We start from the raw sequence: 22,124 nt of genomic DNA, 5'->3' as shown, positions 1-22,124 counted from the left end.
AAGAGCACCAGGTGTATGCATAGTCTACACACAGAAAGCCACTTTCTTACTTTTATATTTTTTCTCTACTACTATTCATGAGTATTTAAGTGCCTTAAAAGCACTGCTAACATGCTACTACAGAACACAAAATTGGGCAAGTTGTGGGATAAAGAAAATTACAGTTTCACTCATAATGTGAAACAATGATGCAGTAGCTGGTGAAATATGCGCAGGAAGCTTACTTCATGCAGTGTTTGTTGAAGTGAACACTTGCCAATGCAAGTTGGTAATCTCCTTAAAAAAAGTCAAATAAGTAAGAGTCGTATTTATTCGTGGGAGTTGTGCCTCCCTCCCAGTGTTGAAGTGGAAAGACTCGGCTTTTCTTCCTCCTCTTTCATATCAGGACTTGGCCACTTGCCTACACCAAAACAACCCTTTAGCTTATTACTGCTGAATTACTTTTGGTTTTCTCAAATCTATATTTCGGCTACCCATTGCTAGTTCTCGCGCTTAATCAAAGAATGAATCAATGAAATGAATCAATTCTCAAATAGCATGTGCAGTCCACCCAAAAGCAGGGGCAAGAATCTGCATTGTGCTCCTGCATTGAAGGTGAATAACACGTACCATAACGGCGAATGTGCTTTAGTAAGCTTCCCTGCAATATGAATTTGTAATGTACGAAGAATTGTCAATGAAGCTTACCACGAGCACAGATGCACTTGCAAATTATGTCACAATTGAAAATATTGAGCGCAGTGTAAACCTATGTGCCCTTTCCACTCTCAGTATGCTTTACTGGACGATGCTTATTTACACCCCTGTATTGTGGTGTAGCAAGCTACAAAAGAAATTTTGCATAATTATGCTTTTTAGGGTTATCTTTCTCGCAATACACTAATATTTCGCGGTGAAGCCTAAGCAATGTACTGCGGTTAAGCATACTAAAAATGAAAAGGGGCCACTGTAACTGGACATAATAAGAGTTCTTTTATCATACACTCGCGAACCCGCCGCCTCTCAGGTCGCCTCAGTGGACATACCATGCTGGCTGGTAGCGGACACCTCCCACTTCTTATGCTTCACCGCGTAACTAAAATGCACTGCGGCGAAGAAGCTGAGAATTTGTATTGAGTGAATAAACAAATGGTTTTACAGCAATAGACGCGCACCATGCATCAGTCTACCACACGGAAGAGCTCCGCAACATACGGTAGCTGATTCACACAGGCCGTGTAGCCCACTTATCAGTCGCAAAGGGTATTATGGGTAATTCAAAATTCCAGACACACATATGTGTTTATGTTTACGTTCGCACTCCTCGCGTAATAAGACTCCCAGAACTTCCACAATAGAAAGTAATTTACAACACACTAACGCGAAGAACACCGACATATGTCTTGTTTTCAACTCGGCCGTCATGCAAATGACATATAGCGCGGAAAAACGCGAACATGCTGTGTGTTGGCGTCATAAACTTCCTACTAGGCAAGGAGCTAGCACACCACAATCCCGCGACAGCCACTAATGAGACGAGGACCGGAGCACATGCCTGTGAACACGCAAACGGAGCCCCTAAGCCACTCTGCTCCTTCGCCACCCCATCTGCACGGCTGCACCACTCGTTTCAAGCGCAGCACACCAAACACACATTCAGCGCTGAACAGTCGGCGGTCGACGCAGTTGCATTTACATGACTTGCAGCGAGCAGCACATTCCTCGATGTCCGCTAAGCAAAGTCGGACACGGCGACGCCACATCGCGGTTCGCTGCCTTCGCTGCCAGGGCGCTAAGCCACTTCGATATTTCAATTTCAAGTTTACGACGCTAACACACAGCATGTTCACGTTTTTCCGCGCTATATGTCATTTGCATGACGGCCGAGTTAAAACGAGACGTATGTCTGTGTCCTTTGCGTTTGTGTGTTGCAAATTACTTTCTGTTGTGGAAGTTCTGGGAGTCTTATTACGCAATGAGTGCGAACGTAAGCATAAACACACATGTGTGTCTGAAATATTGAATTACCCATAATACCTTTTATGACTGATAAGTGGGCTACACGGCCGGTTTGAATCAGCTACCGTATGTCGCGACGCTCTTCCGTGTGGTAGATTGATGCATGGTGCGCGTTTATTTCTGCACTGCTGTAAAAACCATTAGTTTATTCACTCAATACAAATGTACGGCTTCTTCGCCGCAGTACATTTTAGTTACGCGGTGAAGCATACTAAAAATGGGAGGGGGCCGCTACCAGCCAGCGTGGTATGTCCAGGTAGGCGACCTGAGAGGCGGCGGGTGCGCGAGTGTATAATTAAGGAACTCTTATTATGTCCAGTGACAGTGACCCCTTTTCACTTTTAGTATGCTTCACCGCGAAATATTAGTGTATTGCGAGAAAGATAATCTTAAATATCCCAATTATGCAGCGTTTCTTTTGTAGCTTACTACACCGCAATACAGTGGTGTATATAAATATCGTGCAGTAAAGCATACTAAGAGTGGAAAGGGCACATAGGTTTACACTGCGCTCATTATTTTCAATTGGGACATAATTTGCAAGTGCATCTGTGCTCGTGGTAAGCTTCATTGACAATTCTTTGTACATTACAAATTCATATTGCAGGGAAGCTTACTTAAGCACATTCGCCATTATGGTACGCGTTATTCACCTTCAATGCAGGAGCACAATGCAGATTCTTGCCCCTGCTTTTGGCTGGACTGCACATGCTCTTTGAGAATCGATTCATTTCATTTGTTCATTCTTTGATTAAGCGCGAGACCTAGGAATGGGTAGCCCAAATATAGATTTGAAGAAAAGCAAAACAAATTCAGCAGTAAGAAGCTAAAGGGTTGTTTTGGTGTAGACCAGTGGCCAAGTCCGGATATGAAAGAGGAGGAAGAAAAGCCGTCTTTCCACTTCAACACTGGGAGGCACAACTCCCACAAATAAATATGACTCTTACATATTTGACTTTTTAAAGGAGATTACCAACTTGCATTGGCAAGTGTTCAACAAACACTGCATGAACACGCCTCCTCTACATATTTCACCAGCTACTGCATCATTGTTTCATATTATGAATGAAACTGCAATTTTCTTTATTCCACAACTTGTTCAATTTTGTGTTTTGCAGTAAGATGTTAGCAGTGCTATTAAGGCACTTAAATACTCATGAATAGCAGTAGAGAAAAAATAATAAAAGTAAGAAAGCAGTGGCTTTTTGTGCGTAGACTATGCATATACCTGGTGCTCTTATGGTCATTTTTCCCCATCCACTAAACGATTCTAAACAGGAAAAGTTTATACACAATCAGTGTGCAAAGTCAGACCACAACCAAACCAGAGGTATCGTTGGTAAGCAAAGTATACTTATACGGCGACATTTTCTGCAGCCCTGCTCTTGGGCTTTCCTTCCTTCCTTTTGAGCTGTCCAGGATCATTAAGAAGTGAGGAGACAGTTTGACAATTTTAAACGTTGAAAGACTTAACGAAACCTTTCTCGGGTTGTTTTTTCTTGGTTTCGGACTCTGCACATTGCATTTTAAGGCGTGTTTTCTGTGTTAGTTGCTTTTTCTTTATGGGTAGGGCCCCAGGTAGCACAAAAGAGATACGTAACGTTTTCGTAGCGTTTATCCAAGACGATAAAAACGGGTTAAAGAAGACACGAATGAGAGAACTTCGGCGGGAAAACGTCGAATATCTCTGCTAATGTCCGGCTTAATTGCTTTCTTGAGACGATCTAGAACAGGTCTGCAAGACGTATTCGAAAAGCTGGTCTAGAAATAGGATTGGGAAAGACACAAGTAATCCCTTTGCCAAAACTATTCGTAACCAATTTCTAAACGTTTTTAGGACGTTATCAAAAAGCTGGTCTAGAAGCGGTCTTGAAAGGTTTACGATCATCTGAAGCTAATTTTCGCGGGTGACGGGCGCGATGAGACATCGTTGTTCAAAACACGCGTTTAGTTTCGCCTCACGCGACTGGCCTATGCCGCGCAGATGTCGTCAGCCGCACCCGTTGGCACGGCCTAGGCCAATTGCGTTAGGTGAAACTGATCGGGTGTTTCGAACAACGATCTCCAATCGCGCCCCAGATGAGTAGAAGCGTCCGTGTTGACTGTAAGAGCCATGGCGCAGTGCCAAGCAGTGTTCCCCGCATGGCCGGCGCATCGTCTACCAAGTGGCACGAAAATGAGCCTGTTAGGAATAATAAATCCTTAATACCGCCTTTAGTAAGCTACGATGCTTACAACCACAATGGGAATGACATCCTGCAAAGAACAAATGGCCACGTCTTGGCAGGTGGCCAGACCAAGCCCTTCATGCCAAGAGTGCATGAAATGAGAACATTGTGACAAAGCAAGAACACTTTATTAAAATGTAATGCTTATGCAAGGTTCGAACAAACTGTGTGAGAAATGCAAATAGAAATAAAAGTACATCAACAATGACAAAAGTCGCAGAAAGGATTCGTAATGAACTCGAAAGTGAACATTCACTAGCACATAAACAAAATTCCAAGTACACATACAAAAATGAACAGAAAAACCTGGAGTGTACTAAAGTGTCTAATTTATCATAGTAAAGTGCGCGTGCTATTAGATGGACTAGAGTTATGCAGAAGTGACATCGGAGCGAATGGAAGAAGTAGACTGAAAAATGCAAGAGTATGCATTGGATGGTAACTGCCTCCAAGCAATGTTACCAATCATCTAGAAGCTTGAAAAGAGCACAAAAAGAAATACCACCGCATACCATCATAAAACAATCCTGTGACAGAAATAAAAAAAAATGGGAACAATGCAAAATTGGAAATACTGCCTTTAGGATATATCAAAGAAGGTAATGGCGAGAAAAAAATAACCATACAACAAAAAAGCAATCAAGTGAAATTAGTACAGAATACTTAAACGGGGGATTCAGTGTAACAATTAAGTGAACACTACTGTAGTACAGCGAACGATGAGACAGTAATGCTGCATCTTGCCACTCCAGAACGTGAGAAATGAATATGCAAGCCTCATATTAGAAACTTACATAAACATGGAAATAAACTGGAATGCACTGGAAGCTGCATTTGTGTAACAAAGGAAGCAATGGTCATAATAAATAGTAAGTGTTTTATCTAAAAAGCCCTTTACAAGAGGCAAAGTTGTACCTCTCTGGCAAAAACAAAGTTGCAACGAATAATGTGCAAGCCAGCAAATACAATAATTAGCACACTGACATGTCCCACTTTGCGCACATCTCCAGTCTCCTAAAGTAAAAAAAAGCACTCTGAATGAGAAAAACGTTTAACACATGTAGCCCAGAGCAAATTCTTTGCCAGTTGACTCACACTTTCAGATCCAAAAACATTTGCCACAAAGTCCAGGCACAGTTCCACTGATGTTTACCAATTCACCCCCACTATCACGCCCAAAAATATTTGGCACACAGTCCAGGCAGAGCTTCATAGATAAACAGCTTGAGAGCACCCTACTGATTATTGTGCAGTCCCGCTGCTGGAAATAGAACTGCCGCACATGCTGGTAGTGGTTTCAATCTAGACACACTTGCTGCCCTGGACAGGTATGTTCAGATATCTGCACTGGTGCTCTATTTTGTCGAAGTAGACACATTGATGCACTACGCTGGTAATTGAAATGTTTTGAATGCACAAGTATTGGCTTCACCAGAAACACTTGCCCACATACCACCACTGGCATATATATGCACTTGCTCTTCTCTCAGTAGCATTGAACTTAAAGTGTTCCCTATGTGGGAGCCATGTGTAAAACCGGTGTCACACGACCACTCTCGATCGCGATCAAGCCCGATCCGGATCGAAATTATCGATGCGACTGGCTCACCCTCGTAGCTTGCGCAGAGGAGCCATCACGACCGAGAAATTCGATTTGTAACGGACTGGATAGCGGCTAAAAGAGCCCCGGTACCAAATAATGCACAGACGTACGCTAGGAAAATGTGTTGCACAAGGACAAAGAACTGCGACATGCCCTGTTGTGCGAAGCGCGCGAACATAACACATGTATATATATATTAAAAAAAACTGCGAGAGCGCTTCGCGAACTCCATGCGCACACATGGCACCCGCACGAACTCGGCAGGCCGCCGTAAAGCGCGAAGGGCGCACAGCGTACATTCCGACACATGTCCCAAACTGCAAACAATCGTACTACCTATCGCATACAATTAATTTTATACCAAGGGCATACTCGACTCACGTATGCAGTATCCACAAGCGAGTTATGCAGCGTACATGCTGTATCCATTCGCCAAATAGTAAAATTGATAACAAGCACAAAGCTACAAGGGACTCAATACATTACTACCATTTGAGGCGTCAAATAAAATCGAATTTGGCCGTTTCATATATTGGACACAATATATGGACACATGTGGTACCCGGTAATACCATGAAATACCCATCACGTGGGTAAAGGGGGCGAAAACACAATCGAGAACCTGAAGCGCAAACGATAAAAGCACGGTATGGTGCATGCAAAATTCTGACAGTGCGCTGTAGCGCGAGGGAAGAAAATAGGGTGAGCACTTGACCTCACCTTTTGGGATACCGCACTAGTAGTGAATCATTAAAAAAAAGCCTGTTTGAACCAGTTCCCTTGTCTGCAACACTCTTGCTAAACGGGAGACTAAAATACCACGATGATGGCTCTATTGCGGAGATCGGCAAGGTGCGCACAGACAGAAATTTTGCCGCCTTTCTTCGCATTCTGCAAAATGCTTTCTTGTTAGGATCACGCATAGCGGCCGACCCCGACGCTAGGGACACACAGGCACGATTTCGTCCCTCTAACTTTCGTCCTTATACTGCCCTTAACGCCTTAATTACAGCGTCAGTGAAAAGGCGCCTCACATAACATGACAGTGAACTTGAAGAGCTGATTAGTGCCCTCCACTCCGCGCCCTCCAATTGAAAACACCACTGATTTCCAAATTAATCTACACAAACAGATCGCACAACCCAAACTAATCACAGAACGTCGTTTTCTTGACGGCAAAACCCTGCAATACTTACATGACAAAGGGCAGCGGCAGCACATTCAGAACAGTCGCAAACAGACCATAGTGCCATGCGAGTGCGATAACGTAACTATGCCCGGCTTCACGAATAACGTGGCCGCCGTGATCAAATAACAATTGAAAACACTACTGATTTCCAAATTAAAACCACACAAACATATCGCACAACCCAAACTGATCACAGAATATCGTTTTCTTGACAGCAAAACACTGCAACACTTACATAGCAAAGGGCAACGGCAGCACGTTCAGAACAGCCGCAAACACACCACAGCGCAATGCGAGTGCGGTGACGTGACGACGCCATGACGACGCGACTATGCCCCGGCTCGCCCGGCTGCCCGGCATCACGAATCACGTGGCCACCTTGGTCACATGATTTGACGACGGTATCGCCACCTTGCGCAAGGTTGGATCGCGTTGATGGGTTGTTGAATATTGTAGAAGCCGCTAAAGAGGCTGACGCGCCGTGGCGTTTTGAGTCGTTTGCAAAACGTATTCACCCCTCGTTTTTAAGCTATCTTGTTTGGAACGTCTTTGATGCGTCGATTTTGGTCAAAAATCCTTTTCAGACGTTGAATCCCTTAATACGACGTTTTCAAGACTTTGTGTGCTACCTGGGGCATGTCAACATTTTTTACACCATCTCGAGTATGTGGTGCCATAGACTGTTCTTAGATGGAGTCTTACCCTTTCATTCTGTACAATATGATGTCGATTTTTTGTGTCCAAGGCTGTCATACAGCGTGATTGTGGCATTTTACCATGTTTTGCCTCTGTCACCCAAGCTTGAAAGATTGCTACCCACTGCTGGTGGCATGACACGTGAGTGAGTGAGTGAGTGAATAAACTTTATTGTAGGTCCGGCGAGGACGCGAACTCGTCGCGCACCCGGCTAGTCCCACGTCGGGACCGGCAGGTCTAGCCCACGGGCCCGGTCGCGGGCATGCTGGACGGCCAGGATTTGCTTTTCTAGAGCGGGGCTACGCAAAAGCGAGTCCCACTCCTCCTTGATGAACTTGGGGTATGTCGACCCACACTCCCACAGCATGTGCGCTAGAGTGGAGGTCTGGCCGCAGGAGGGGCAGGCGTCGTCGCGATACACGTCCGGGTAAGCCTCGTGGAGAACCGACAGACACGGATACGTACTGGTCTGCAGAAGCCTAAGCGAAACGGCTTGCGCCCTATTCAACTTGGGGTGAGGGGGTGGAAAGACCCTTCTAGACATGTAGAAGAATTCAATAAGCTCGTTGTGAGTAGCGGAAGCGTCCCTGTGGCCGTAGGGAGGAGGGGAGTCGGTGCTTCTTGTAGAGGAAGCGCGGTCGGTGAGGTCACGCGCAGCCTCGTGAGCAGACTCATTGAGGTTCGGGGGAGCACCCTCGACCGACCCTACGTGAGCTGGAAACCAGTGGATTGAATGATGCGTGAGAGCATCTCGACTCGAGCTGCTAAGAAGACGAGCAGCTTGCTTGGCGATGCAACCCTTCTGAAAAGCCCTAACTGCTGTTTTGGAATCGCTATATGTCTCGGATCCACGACCGTCTAGCAGGGCGAGGGCGATGGCGGCTTGCTCGGCGACACCGGGGTCTGAAGTGCGAATGGAGGCGCAGTTGGAAATCTTGCCGCTGGAGTCGACCACAACGATGGCAAAGGTCTTCCCATCGCTGTACTCCGCGGCGTCGACAAAGCCTGCTCTAATGTCTCGTTGCTTGATCTGTTGGAGGATGGCTGCTGCTCTGGCCTTGCGCCTGCCCTCGTTATGGACGGGATGGACGTTTCGGGGCACAGGGGCCACTTCGAACTTGTGACATTTCTTTTTCAATAAAAGGAAGTTTGTCACTTATTCTGTGCACTGGCTGTCTTTTGTCTCTGAATTGCAATTTGTTGCCTATATTTGCTCTTTTTTTGCATTTCAGATTAGGAATGACTATCATAATTGACATTTAACCATATTGCACACAATATGGATATGTAATTGCAATATATAGCCACCATAAATATAAAAGAAGTTAATAATTCAAAATAGTGCCTTTTCATGGTGGTGCAGCCATGAGTTGTGGCTATAAGGTACAAGCGCTGCAGGTAGCACTGCTTGTGCAGAATATAGTTAAACTCTACTACTTTCAAACATCATTGTTTTTATCTGCATTTGTATAGCTCCAGTTTCTGTGAACAACACATATCTGGTGGAAGAGTGGCTTGCACCTGCAGTTGGGTCCAATGAATAGCCAAATTTCTGCCCGTTTTCATGTTAATAGCATATTAGTAAAGGCAGTCGTGTTTATAGTAGCCTATTTGCCCAGTGTAGAAGCCGCTGCAGGGTGTCAGGATCTCATACACATCTTCAGCTTTGCAGGGGACACAGTATCTGGCACATAGTTTGTCACAGGCCATGTATTCGGGGCAAGTTGAGTTTACTCACTAGCAAAGGGAGTGAGTGAAAAACTTTATCAGCTCTAGATTCGCTGGTCTTCTGCGGTCTTCAGATGGAATCGTCCATCTTCTAGCACAACGGTCGGTTGCCCTTAGTCCAGGGCTCCGCTGGATGCTGCTGCCAGTTGTGCTCGCCGAATCAGACCTTCTTGGTCGACCTGGCGATCGCTGGAGAGCACTCCCTCCCATTGCTCCGCACTCGGGTTTGGTATAACGGGTACCACCATCTATCTTCTGGCATGCCCACGTTATGTGATACAGCGTGGGTGTTTCGTGGCACCAGGGGCATTTGTCATTGTATTGTGTGGGATAAATTTTGCTGAGTACGTTTAGGTTCGGGTACGAGCCCGTTTGTAGCTGCCTCCACGCGACAGAGTCCTCTCTGCTACGGGAGTTGTGCGGTGGTGGATACCGCTTTCTGCAGCCTTTGTAGTAATTTAGTATCGCCGAATAGTCTTGGGGTACAGGTTCGGTCTCCTCGAGGTCGCCTATGTTGGATGCTCGGTAATAAGTGTACCCTCGAGCTATCCTGTCCGCCTCTTGGTTCGCTGCCACTCCCGTGTGTCCCGGCGTCCATACTATCGTATGTCTAATTGGTTCTTCTTTTGTTTGTCGTTCTGTTATGGTGTCTCCGGAGCGGAGTATGCGGAGCGCTCCGTGCCCTATTCTGCCGCGTAGGTAGTTGCGGCCCGCTGTTTGCGAGTCTGTAAGGATTGTTAGAGACCGTTTAGACCGATATCCCTCCGCTGCCGCTAGAGCGACGGCCGCTTCTTCAGCCTCGACTATCGTACAGCCTTGTAGTGATGCGCTGGTGATCTCGCGTAGGTTCGAATCAATCACCGTTGCTACCGCGTTGCTGTTGCTCTGCCCCGCTGCTCTGGCGTACGTGGCTGCGTCCACGCATACTGTCGTTTCTTGGGGTGCTAGTGTCTTTTGTAGGTATTCAGCCCTCGCTTCTCTGCGTGCTTTGTGTAGGTTGGGATCCATGTTCCGGGGTATGGGTGCTACTCTTAGTGTGTTGCGATACTCGTCCGGAATTGTTTCGGTCCTCTGTATCTCTTGAAGTTGATCGGCGCAGCCTAGTTTCTTCAGGAGCTCCCTGCCAGATGGGGTCTGCTGTAGTCTGAGTTGTTCGGAGACTAGTTGCGCCTCTTTCAATTCGTCGAAGGTGTTGTGTAGTCCATGAATACTTTGTTAAGCGCAAAAAGACAGACACAAGAAAGACGACAGGACAAGGCACCATCTAGCCCGCCAACGCATTGTGCTGAACTATCTTTCTTCTTCTGTGGGCCCTGATATTTGTGTGTCTGTGTTTTCTCCTGATCGTGTTGTGTAGTCCTAAGGCTAGGAGCTTTTCGGTTGAGGTGTTGTGGGGAAGGTGGAGTGCGGTTTTGTAGGCTTTGCGTAGAATCGCGTCCGCCTGTTGTACCTCACTCTTGATGGGATTGTAGTATGGAAGGGTGTATGCCACTCGGCTGACGACCAAGCTTCTGACCAGCTTGAGTGTGTCCTCCTCTCGCATGCCGTGGCGTCTGTGTGAGATGCGTGTGATCATGCGGGCCACTTGTAGGGTGGATGCCTTGAGTAGGGCGAGGGTGTGGGTGCAGCGTTGGTTTGACTGTATCCACATCCCCAGGATTCTGATGAGCGTCTTTTCCGGTATCGGCTTCCCCTCGAGGCAGACGTTGAGCTTTAACTCGTCGCTGGTGGGGACTGTGCGGTTTTGCTTTCCTCTCCAAACTCTCAGCAGCTCGGACTTCTCAGTGGAGCAGGCTAGCCCTCTTGCTCTGACGTAGTCCTCTACGCAGGTGGCTGCCTCTTGTAACTTCTCTTCTTTCTGTCTGAGCGAGCCTGTGTTAACCCAGATGGTGATGTCGTCGGCATACATGGCATGGTGTATGCCGTCGATTTCATTTAACTGTTGTGCCAAGCCAATCCCCAGGTAGCACACAAAGTCTTGAAAACGTCGTGTTAAGGGATTCAACGTCTGAAACGGATTTTTGACCAAAATCGACGCATCAAAGACGTTCCAAACAAGATAGCTTAAAAACGAGGGGTGAATACGTTTTGAAAACGACTCAAGGCGCCAACGCCACGCCACGGCGCGTCAGCCTCTTTAGCGGCTTCAACAATATTCAACAACCCACCAACGCGATCTAACCTTGCGCAAGGTGGCGATACCGTCGTCAAATCATGTGACCAAGGTGGCCACGTGATTCGGGATGCCGGGCAGCCGGGCGAGCCGGGCATAGTCGCGTCGTCATGGCGTCGTCGCGTCACCGCGCTCGCATTGCGCTGTGGTGTGTTTGCGACTGTTCTGAATGTGCTGCCGCTGCCCTTTGCTATGTAAGTGTTGCAGTGTTTTGCTGTCAAGAAAACAATATTCTGTGATCAGTTTGGGTTGTGCGATATGTTTGTGTGGTTTTAATTTGGAAATCAGTAGCGTTTTCAATTGTTATGTGACCAAGGCGGCCATGTTATTCGTGAAGCCGGGCATAGTTGCGTTATCGCACTCGCACGGCACTATGGTCTGTTTGCGACTGTTCCGAATGTGCTGCCGCTGCCCTTTGTCATGTAAGTGTTGCAGTGCTTTGCTGTCAAGAAAACAGCATCCTGTGATTAGTTTGGGTTGTGCGATCTATTTGAGCCGGGCATAATAGCGTTATCGCACTTGCATTGCGCTGTGGTATGATAGCGGCTGTTCTGAATGTGCTGCCGCTGCCCTTTGTCATGTAAGTGTTGCAGGGTTTTGCCGTCAAGAAAACGACGTTCTGTGATTAGTTTGGGTTGTGCGATCTGTTTGTGTAGTTTAATTTGGAAATCAGTAGTGTTTTCAATTGGAGGGCGCGGAGTGGAGGGCACTAATCAGCTCTTCAAGTTCATTGTCATGTTATGTGAGGCGCCTTTTCACTGACGCTGTAATTAAGGCGTTAAGGCAGTATAAGGACGAAAGTTAGAGGGACGAAATCGTGCCTGTGTGTCCCTAGCGTCGGAATCGGCCGCTATGCGTGATCCTAACAAGAAAGCATTTTGCAGAATGCGAAGAACGGCGGCAAAATTTCTGTCAATGCGCACCTTGCCGATCTCCGCAATAGAGCCGTCATCGTGGTATTTTAGTCTCCCGTTTAGCAAGAGTGTTGCAGACAAGGGAACTAGTTCAAACAGGCTTTTTTTAAAATGATTCAGTACTAGTGCGGTATCCCAAAAGGTGAGGTCAAGTGCTCGCCCTATTTTCTTCCCTCGCGCTACAGCGCACTGACAGAATTTTGCGTGCACCATACCGTGCTTTTATCGTTTGCGCTTCAGGTTCTCGATTGTGTTTTCGCCCTCTTTACCCACGTGATGGGTATTTCATGGTATTACCGGGTACCACATGTGTCCATATATTGTGTCCAATATATGAAACGGCCAAATTCGATTTTATTTGACGCCTCAAATGGTAGTAATGTATTGAGTCCCTTGTAGCTTTGCGCTTGTTATCAATTTTACTATTTGGCGAATGGATACAGCATGTACGCTGCATAACTCGCTTGTGTATACTGCATACGTGAGTCGAGTATACCCTTGTTATAAAATAACTTGTATGCTTTAGGTAGTACGATTGTTTGCAGTTTGGGAAATGTGTCGGAATGTACGTTGTGCGCCCTTCGCGCTTTACGGCGGCCTGCTGAGTTCGTGCGGGTGCCATGTGTGCGCATAGAGTTCACGAAGCGCTCTCGCAGTTTTTTTTTATATATATATACATGTGTTCTGTTCGCGCGCTTCGCACAACAGGGCATGTCGCAGTTCTTTGTCCTTGTGCAACACATTTTCCTAGCTTACGTCTGTGCATTATTTGATACCGGTTTTACACGGGGCTCTTTTAGCCGCTATCCAGTCCGTTACAAATCGAATTTCTCGGTCGTGATTGGCTCCTCTGCGCAAGCTACGAGAGTGAGCCAGTCGCATCGATAATTTCGATCCGGATCGGGCGTGATCGCGATCGAGAGTGGTCGTGCGACACCGGTTTTACACATGGCTTCCACATAGGGAACACTTTAAGTTCAATGCTACTGAGTGAAGAGCAAGTGCATATATATGCCAGTGGTGGTATGTGGGCAAGTCTCTCTGGTGAAGCCAATACCTGTGCATTCAAAACATTTCAATTACCAGCGTAGTGCGTCAATGTGTCTACTTCGACAAAATGGAGCACCAGTGCAATTATCTGAGCATAGCTGTCCAGGGCAGCAAGTGTGTCTACATTGAAGCCACTACCAGCATGTGCGGCAGTTCTATTTCCAGCAGCGGGACTGCACAATAATCAGTAGGGTGCTCTCAAGGTGTTTATCTATGAAGCTCTGCCTGGACTGTGTGCCAAATATTTTTGGACGTGAAAGTGGGGGTGAATTGGTAAACATCAGTGGAACTGTGCCTGGACTTTGTGGCAAATGTTTTTGGATGTGAAAGTGTGAGTGAACTGGCAAAGAATTTACTCTGGGCTACATGTGTTAAACGTTTTTCTCATTCAGAGTGCTTTTTTTTTACTTTAGGAGACTGGAGATGTGCGCAAAGTGTGACATGTCAGTGTGCTAATTAATGTATTTGCTGGTTTGCAAATTATTCGTTGCAACTTTGTTTTTGCCAGAGAGGTACAACTTTGCCTGTTGTAAAGGGCTTTTTAGATAAAGCACATACTATTTATTATGACCATTGCTTCCCTTGTTACACAAATGCAGCTTCTAGTGCATTCCAATTTATTTCCATGTTTATGTAAGTTTCTAATATGAGGCTTGCATATTCATTTCTCACGTTCTGGAGTGGCAAGATGCAGCATTACTGTCTCATCGTTCGCTGTACTACAGTAGTGTTCACTTGTTACACTGAATCCCCCGTTTAAGTATTCTGTACTAATTTCACTTTTTGCTTGTTTGTTGTATGGTTATTTTTTCTCGCCATTACCTTCTTTGATATATACTAAAGGCAATATTTCCAATTTTGCATTGTTCCCACTTTTTTTTATTTCTGTCACAGGATTGTTTTATGATGGTATGCGGTGGTATTTCTTTTTGTGCTCTTTTCAAGCTTCTAGCTGATTGGTAACATTGCTTGGAGGCAGTTACCATCCCATTCATACTCTTGCATTTTTCAGTCTACTTCTTCCATTCGCTCCAATGTCACTTCTGCATAATTCTGGTCCATCTAATAGCACGTGCACTTTACTATGATAAATTAGACACTTTAGTACACTCCAGGTTTTTCTGTTCATTTTTGTATGTGTACTTGGAATTTTGTTTATGTGCTAGTGAATGTTCACTTTCGAGTTCATTACGAATCCTTTCTGCGACTTTTGTCATTGTTGATGTACCTTTACTTCTATTTGCATTTCTCACACAGTTTGTTCGAACCTTGCATAAGCATTACATTTTAATAAAGTGTTTTTGCTTTGTCACAATGTTCTCATTTCATGCACTCTTGGCATGAAGGGCTTGGTCTGGCCACCTGGCAAGACGTGTCCATTTGTTCTTTGCAGGATGTCATTCCCACTGTGTTTGTAAGCATCGTAGCTTACTAAAGGCGGTATTAAGGATTTATTATTCCCAACAGGCTCATTTTCGTGCGACTTCGTGGAGGATGCGCCGGCCATGCGGGGAACAGTGCTTGGCACTGCGCCATGGCTCTTACAGTCAACACCGACGCTTCTACTCATGTGGGGCGCGATTGGAGATCGTTGTTCGAAACGCCCGATCAGTTTCACCTCTTACGATTGGCCTAGGCCGTGCCAACGGGTGCGGCTGACGACGTCTGCGCGGCATAGGCCAGTCGCGGGAGGCAAAACTAAACGCGTGTTTTGAACAACGATGTCTGATCGCGCCTGTCACCCGCGAAAATTAGCTTCAGATGATCGTAAACCTTTCAAGACCGCTTCTAGACCAGCTTTTTGATAACGTCCTAAAAACGTTTAGAAATTGGTTACGAAAAGTTTTGGCAAAGGGATTACTTATGTCTTTCCCAATCCTATTTCAAGACCAGCTTTTCGAATACGTCTTGCAGACCTGTTCTAGGTCGTCTCAAGAAAGTAATTAAGCCGGACATTAGCAGAGATATACGACGTTTTCCCGCCGAAGTTCTCTCATTCGTGTCTTCTTCAACCCGTTTTTATCGTCTTGGATAAACGCTACGAAAACGTTACGTATCTCTTTTGTGCTACCTGGGTCATTGCTATGTTGAAAAGCGTGGGGGAGATGACCGACCCTTGAGGCGTCCCTTTGTTTGGAGTAAGGAACTTCTCTGATCGGAGCCCTCCGAGGCCAATCGTTGCCGTTCTGTTTGAAAGGAAGGCTTTGACGTAGCCGTAGACTCTCCTCCCGCAGTTCAGGTCGTTCATGCCCGTGAGGATAGCTTCGTGGCTTACATTGTCAAGAGCCCCCTTGATATCCAATGCCATTATTATATTCTCCCCGCTCCTGGGGACGTTCCCGAGTACTTCTTTGATTTGAAGCAGTACGTCTTGGGTCGATAATTTTGCTCTGAATCCAAACATGCTGTGGGGATACAGTTCGTTGTCCTCCATGTACTGTTGTAGTCTCAGCGTCACCACTCGTTCGTACAGTTTTCCCAGGCACGATGTGAGCGCGATCGGTCTGAGGTTCTCAATTTGCAGTTTCTTGCCCGGTTTAGGAATCATCACTACCTCCGCATGCTTCCACTCCTCGGGAACGGTCTCAGCTTCCCAGTGTTTGTTGAGAAAGTAGGTTAATTCTGCGACTAACTCTTCACTGAGGTTGCGGATGAGTGCGTTATTTATCTTGTCTGCACCCGCGGCTGTGTTTCTGGTTGTGTTTCGAATCGCTGCGTAGACCTCTTCTCGCGTGATGGGTCTGTCCAGGTTAACGTTTTCTCTTCCGCGGTAGCGCTCTGCGTAAGCTGCTTGGTTTGTGTCCCCGAAGCATTTAACGCGTACCTTCTCCAGGAGTTCCGAGTCTGGTCCCTCGAACTGGTGGATGAACCGGTAGATGGTTTTGTTGTTTTCTGCCTTGGTCTTGGTCGGATCTATGAGAGCCTTGAGGATATGCCACGTCTTCGCTGTGTTCAAAGTTCCGTTGAGGGAGTCGCTGAATTGCTGCCAATTTTGGCTTGCCAATTGCGCCGCGTACTCCTCTGCTTTCGCTGTGACTTCTGCGATCTTTATCTTTAGCTTCCTGTTGTATTTTTGTTTCTTCCACCTCTTGGTGAGCCCGCGTCTAGCTTCCCACAGCTTGAGCAGTCTGGCGTCTACCTCGGGCGTCTGCGTCGTTCGCGCGATTTCTTTGGCGTATTTGCGCTGTTTTTCAATGAGCATTTTCCCCCACTCTTCTATCGATTGGATCCCGTTCTCGGCGACATTCCTATCACATGCCTCTCGAAAAGCGCTCCAGTCCGTAATTTTTGCCGATCCCAGCTGACGCCTTAGCCTGTCCGAAGTTACTTGCGTCTTGAGTATGTAGTGGTCACTACCCAGGTTCTCTAACAGGTTCTCCCACACTGCTTGTTCCGCTCCTCGTATGAACGTGAGGTCGGGGCAGGTGTCGGTACTAACGCTGTTTCCGATTCTGGTTGGAGTGTCTGGGTCTGTGAGGAGGTTGCAGTCGGTGTTCTCTGCTGCCTCCGCTAGCGTTTTGCCTTTTGGGTTTGCTGTTTGGTATCCCCAACTTTTGTCCATGGCGTTAAAGTCTCCTAGGATGATTAGCGTGCTGTCTTTCGCTAGTTTGCGTGCGCCATGGAAAAGCTCGTAGAATTTTGCCTTCCTCTGTTTCGGGGGGCTGTATGCATTTACAATAAATATACTGCCCCTCTTTCTTTTCTTCTTTGGTATAATTTCTACAATCACGTGCTCTACGTCGGTGTCGGCTATCCTGTCGTGGCTTATGGCGATGAGTGCCTTGCTGACTAGGGTTGCCGTTCTTCCTTTCTCTTGAGTCTCGTAACACGTGTATCCTGCGAGTGTTGGTGTCGTGCCCGTCTCTTGAAGCGATATGATGTCGGGCGGTGTTTGTTGTGTGTGAATGTATTGTTGGAGGAGGCCCTGCTTCTTACGGTAGCCTCTGCAGTTCCATTGTCATATATCTAAGGTTTCTTGCTTGCTTGAAGTTGTACTGGCCATGTTTAAGCCTCGGTGTTGTTTGCGGATGTGTCGGCGAGGGATGCCAGCGCGGGGCGGTGGTAGGCCTTCTCTCTAATGTTCTCGGTAAACTTCTACTTGCGGATGCTGCTCCGGAGCTCTGTGACTTGTAATTGCACTTGCTGCATTTGTTGCTGCTGTTGCTGCATCATCTGCTGCATCATTTGCTGAATCTCTGCTTTAAACGTGGCGAAATCCTCGTTGCCTGCTTGCCATGGGGCTTGGGTTTGTACGGTCTGTGGCTGCGGAGAGCTGTTCGACCTAAGGTCTCGCACTGCCTTCGTTAGCTCTGCTATTTGGCGTTCTAGCTCTTTCTGCCTAGAGCGTGATAGCTCTAATTCGCGTCTCAGCGCTATTTTCTCTGCGTCCTCCTGTCTAGGCTGTTCGCGGTTGCTGTTTGTGTTGTTCTTTTCGTTAGCTGCCCCACCCGAGTGCGGAGCAAACCAAGGGTTTTCGGCTCCCCAGCTCACCTTGACGCCGCCGCTCTTTCGGGTAGGCTCGTTCTTCGTCTTCTTCTTCTGCTGCTGCTGCTGCAGCTGGCTCCCTCCCTTAATGGCCAGGGACGGCAGGGGCGGGAAGGACCGTGACCGGCTCCGTGAACGGCTCCGCGACGCCCGAGATCTCGAACGGCTCCGCGAAGTCTCCCTCTCCGAGCTGAACCATCTCGGCTTCTTGCCGCGGTCGTCCCGGCTGCGACGTCTGCTCTCGCGTCCACCGCCGTTGTTGCCACCGTTGGTCTTGCCTCGCAGGTCCCTGGCTTTCTTTTGTCGGTCTTGGCACTCCCGCGATCCGGTAGCGTGGTTGCCTCCGCAGATCAGGCATCTCGGGGTACACTGGTGATCCTTTGGCGGGTTCTGCATCCCGCACTGTTTGCAAGCCTGGGCGTCCGGTGTGTGGCACACGTCGGAGCGGTGACCTTGTTGGCAGCAAACGTAGCAGATTTGTCTTGTGGGCCGGTACGGGTAGCACTTGTACTCGGCTCCGCAGTAGATGACGTGTTTCGGTGTGATGGGTCCATCAAAGGTGATGACGGCCGTCTTGGTCTTGCCTAGTCTTCGGGCGCTGTGGATGGTGACACCCTGTATGCGCGTCCACAAGTCGGTTTTCAGTTCCTCCGGTGTCGCTCCGGGGTCCACTCCGTGTATCACGCCACGCCGGGTGTTTTCCGGTGCGGCCACGTAAGCCTTCACGTCATATGAGCGTCCCTCGATAGTGAGGCTAGTGATGCGCCTCGCGAGCTGGGCGGCCTCCTCGTTCGGCGTGCTCACGACTATTATGTTGGACCCTATGCGGAGTCTCGTGATCAGGTCTCTTCCCTCAAACTTGTTGCTGCATGCCGCGGCTACGGCCCGGGCCACTTGAAATTGCTGGAGCGACTTGACTACGAGTCCCTTCGGTCGCAAAATAATCTTGAAGTCGTCTCTGGGGAGCGGGGGCAGCCTCTGCCTAGGCTGCCGCTGCGCTCCTTTCCCGTCTTTTTTCAGCGCGCCGGAAGCTGGCGCGCCAGTTGTCGGCGGTGGGGCCGGGGAATTCCCGGCGCTGGCGGCGTTCCATCCGTTCTTCCTCTGTCGATTCTTTTGGCGTTTGGTCATAACCAATTCCCAATTTGCTTCGTCTTCTTTGTGAGTGTCTTGCTGCTCCTGCATGGCGGAGTCCTCGATCTCCCCGTCCGCCGAATTCTCGGAGTCGGAGGCACCGAGGTGGTCGTCATCCATCTGTTGTGCTTCTCGCAAATTCTAGGCTAGTCTACTCGTCGATGGCTCAAAATTCGCATATTTCGTGGAGCGGGAGTCAGGTCCAGGCTGCATCGCTATCGCTGAGCGGGCCTGGCTGCCCGCAAACGCCCGTAGTCGCGCTAAACCTCGGTAGGCTTAGCGGCGAGCGTTTCCCGTCAGTCTGGTAATTTGCCAAAAAATGGTCCTACCGTCTTGAAATCGGTGTCCGGGTGATCCAGCTTGTGAGCTCTCTCAGATCCAACCCAAAAGTTGGCGGCCCGGTGGGTCGAGATAGTCGGTGAGGGTCGGAATCTACGGAGCCCATGCGACGAACGTCCGCACTGCTCCGCTTCTTCTTCTGCCTAGCAAAGGGAGAACCAAGCTTGTTGGATACGAAGTAAACCGCCTGTATACTCAGTGGCCTTCTTCATTTCGTGTGACATACGTGGCTTTAGCGACCCTTGTTTTAAGCACTTCTTGTCCAGCAGCGGTCGTTTGCTTTTGAAACTCAGGATAGCTTTCAGCAAGCTGGACAGGAATAACACTGAAAAACCAGCAGATGTTAATTGTCGCACTTATCATGCGAAGCTTCGTACAGTATGAGGGCGTAAATAAATGAGGGTGTTCCTCAAGGCCTTGTAGCACATGTCACGAGTTTGGAGCAACCTGATGTATAGCACATTTTTGATCGCATGCTATAGGTTCAGCAGCAAAACTAGTGGGAAGCCTGCTGAACATCTGGTTGACCCACTTGCTGGCTCCATCAGGCAAAGTATGATAAAGAGAAGGCAGTCATCAACACATGAGACGGATTTTACATATAAACACGGTGCTAAGGTCATAACATGCCAACAAGTCTTAGTGCGCAGGCTATGCACGACCAACTACATATGCCTTCTGTTCGGACATTGCTCATTGTAACCAGGATGGAGTGGACAAAAAAAAGAACAGCAGCTCCATTAATTTGGTTTCACTGGTATCAACAGTGTTTTCTAAGTGTACATTTCCATACTCCCCAATGCTTTTTTGGGTGACATCAGCAAGGACCAGCTTGAGGCAAGGGGTAATAGACGTCTTAGACGTCGGTAATAGACAAGCTAAAGATGCATGCATGCATGGAGAGCACATTGTGTCCAAAAAGTAGGCACTTCACGGGGGCACTGGAGAAGGAACAGATTATTGACAGTGGGCAAAGACAAGCTACTAAACACCCAACACTGTTGCCATGTAACAACCTCTGAATCAATCCCTCTTAAAGAGGAAATCATCTTTCTGTACCCATAAAGAGGGCAGATGGGCAAAGCCCCTTCAGTAATGCTGCCAGCTTCAAAAGCCCACTTTGCACATCCTGAATGCTTCCTTCTTACAACTTTGCTGAGTGCAAGCGTTCTACTGTCCAAAAGCAGTCATTGAGAGCACTGTTGGTTTGATGGCAATACAGTTCAGAAGCGACTGCAACAAACCTCCCTTCCTAGTTGGCCTGGATGCTCACGGTGCTTATGAAGCAGCACCATGAGGCAAGCAAGGTGAACGGATGCCTCCAAGCCCTTGTTCGTTTATCACACTGTTCATTTAGTAACAACCATGAGACTTGAAACCAACAAGCTCAAGTTTGGTACTCGCGTGGTTACTGCGAAGGATCTATAAAGAGCACAAAAACAGAAAACTCAAGGGAAAGGCTAAAGCACCACTTAACACTTACTCCCGTATTCAGAAATGCAACTTAAGTTGAAGCCCATGCTTGACTTGATCTGAGTGACGCCTATCGGGAACGCGAGGAAGGAAACGCAGTGGGCGTCTTTGGGCACGTTAACGCGACGCGTCATCTAAATCAAGTCAAGCATGGGCTTCGACTTAAGTTGCATTTCGGCATACGGGGGTTAGTATTGCTGCAGCCCACCCCCTTCTTTTATTTTGTGTGGTCATGCTACGTCTTTTTACTATAGATAGGCATCAACTTAGGTGATGTTCCCAATCAGTGTCCAATTTTTTATATACGCTATGTGCTGGTTCAAAGAGTCTCGAAACCCTGCAATGGAAGCTTCAAGTAGAAAAGGTGCCTGGAAGAAAAAAAAAGCTGTGCTGCAACCATCTCGGCAACATCTTGTCCCCTTAATAAAAATTGTGCTTCCATATCAACTTGAGCCCTCCAGTTTAGAGTAAAGTACCAGTGCACTTATGAACAATGAATCAATTCTCAAAGAGCATGTGCAGTCCAGCCAGAAGCAGGGGCAAGAATCCGCATTGTGCTCCTGCATGGAAGGTGAACAACACGTACCATAATGGCGAATGCGCTTTAGTAAGCTTCCCTGCAACATGAAATTGAAATGTACAAAGAATTGTCAATGAAGCTTACCACGAGCACAGATGCACTTGCAAATTATGTCCCAATTGAAAATAATGAGCGCAGTGTAAACCTATGTGCCCTTTCCACTCTTAGTATGCTTTACTGCACGATATTTATATACACCACTGTATTGCGGTGTAGCAAGCTACAAAAGAAACGCTGCATAATTGGGATTTTTAAGATTGTCTTTCTCGCAATACACTAATATTTCGCGGTGAAGCATACTAAAAGTGAAAAGGGGTCACTGTCACTGGACATAATAAGAGTTCTTTAATTATACACTCGCGCACCCGCCGCCTCTCAGGTCGCCTACGTGGACATACCATGCTGGCTGGTAGCGCCCCCTCCCATTTTTAGTATGCTTCACCGCGTAACTAAAATGTACTGCGGCGAAGAAGCCGTACATTTGTATTGAGTGAATAAACTAATAGTTTTTACAACAGTACAGAAATAAACGCGCAC

Source organism: Dermacentor variabilis, chromosome 9 (genome assembly GCF_050947875.1).
Source record: "Dermacentor variabilis isolate Ectoservices chromosome 9, ASM5094787v1, whole genome shotgun sequence".
NCBI classification, from domain to species: Eukaryota; Metazoa; Arthropoda; class Arachnida; order Ixodida; family Ixodidae; genus Dermacentor; species Dermacentor variabilis.
Note: the sequence above shows the minus strand (reverse complement) of the source record.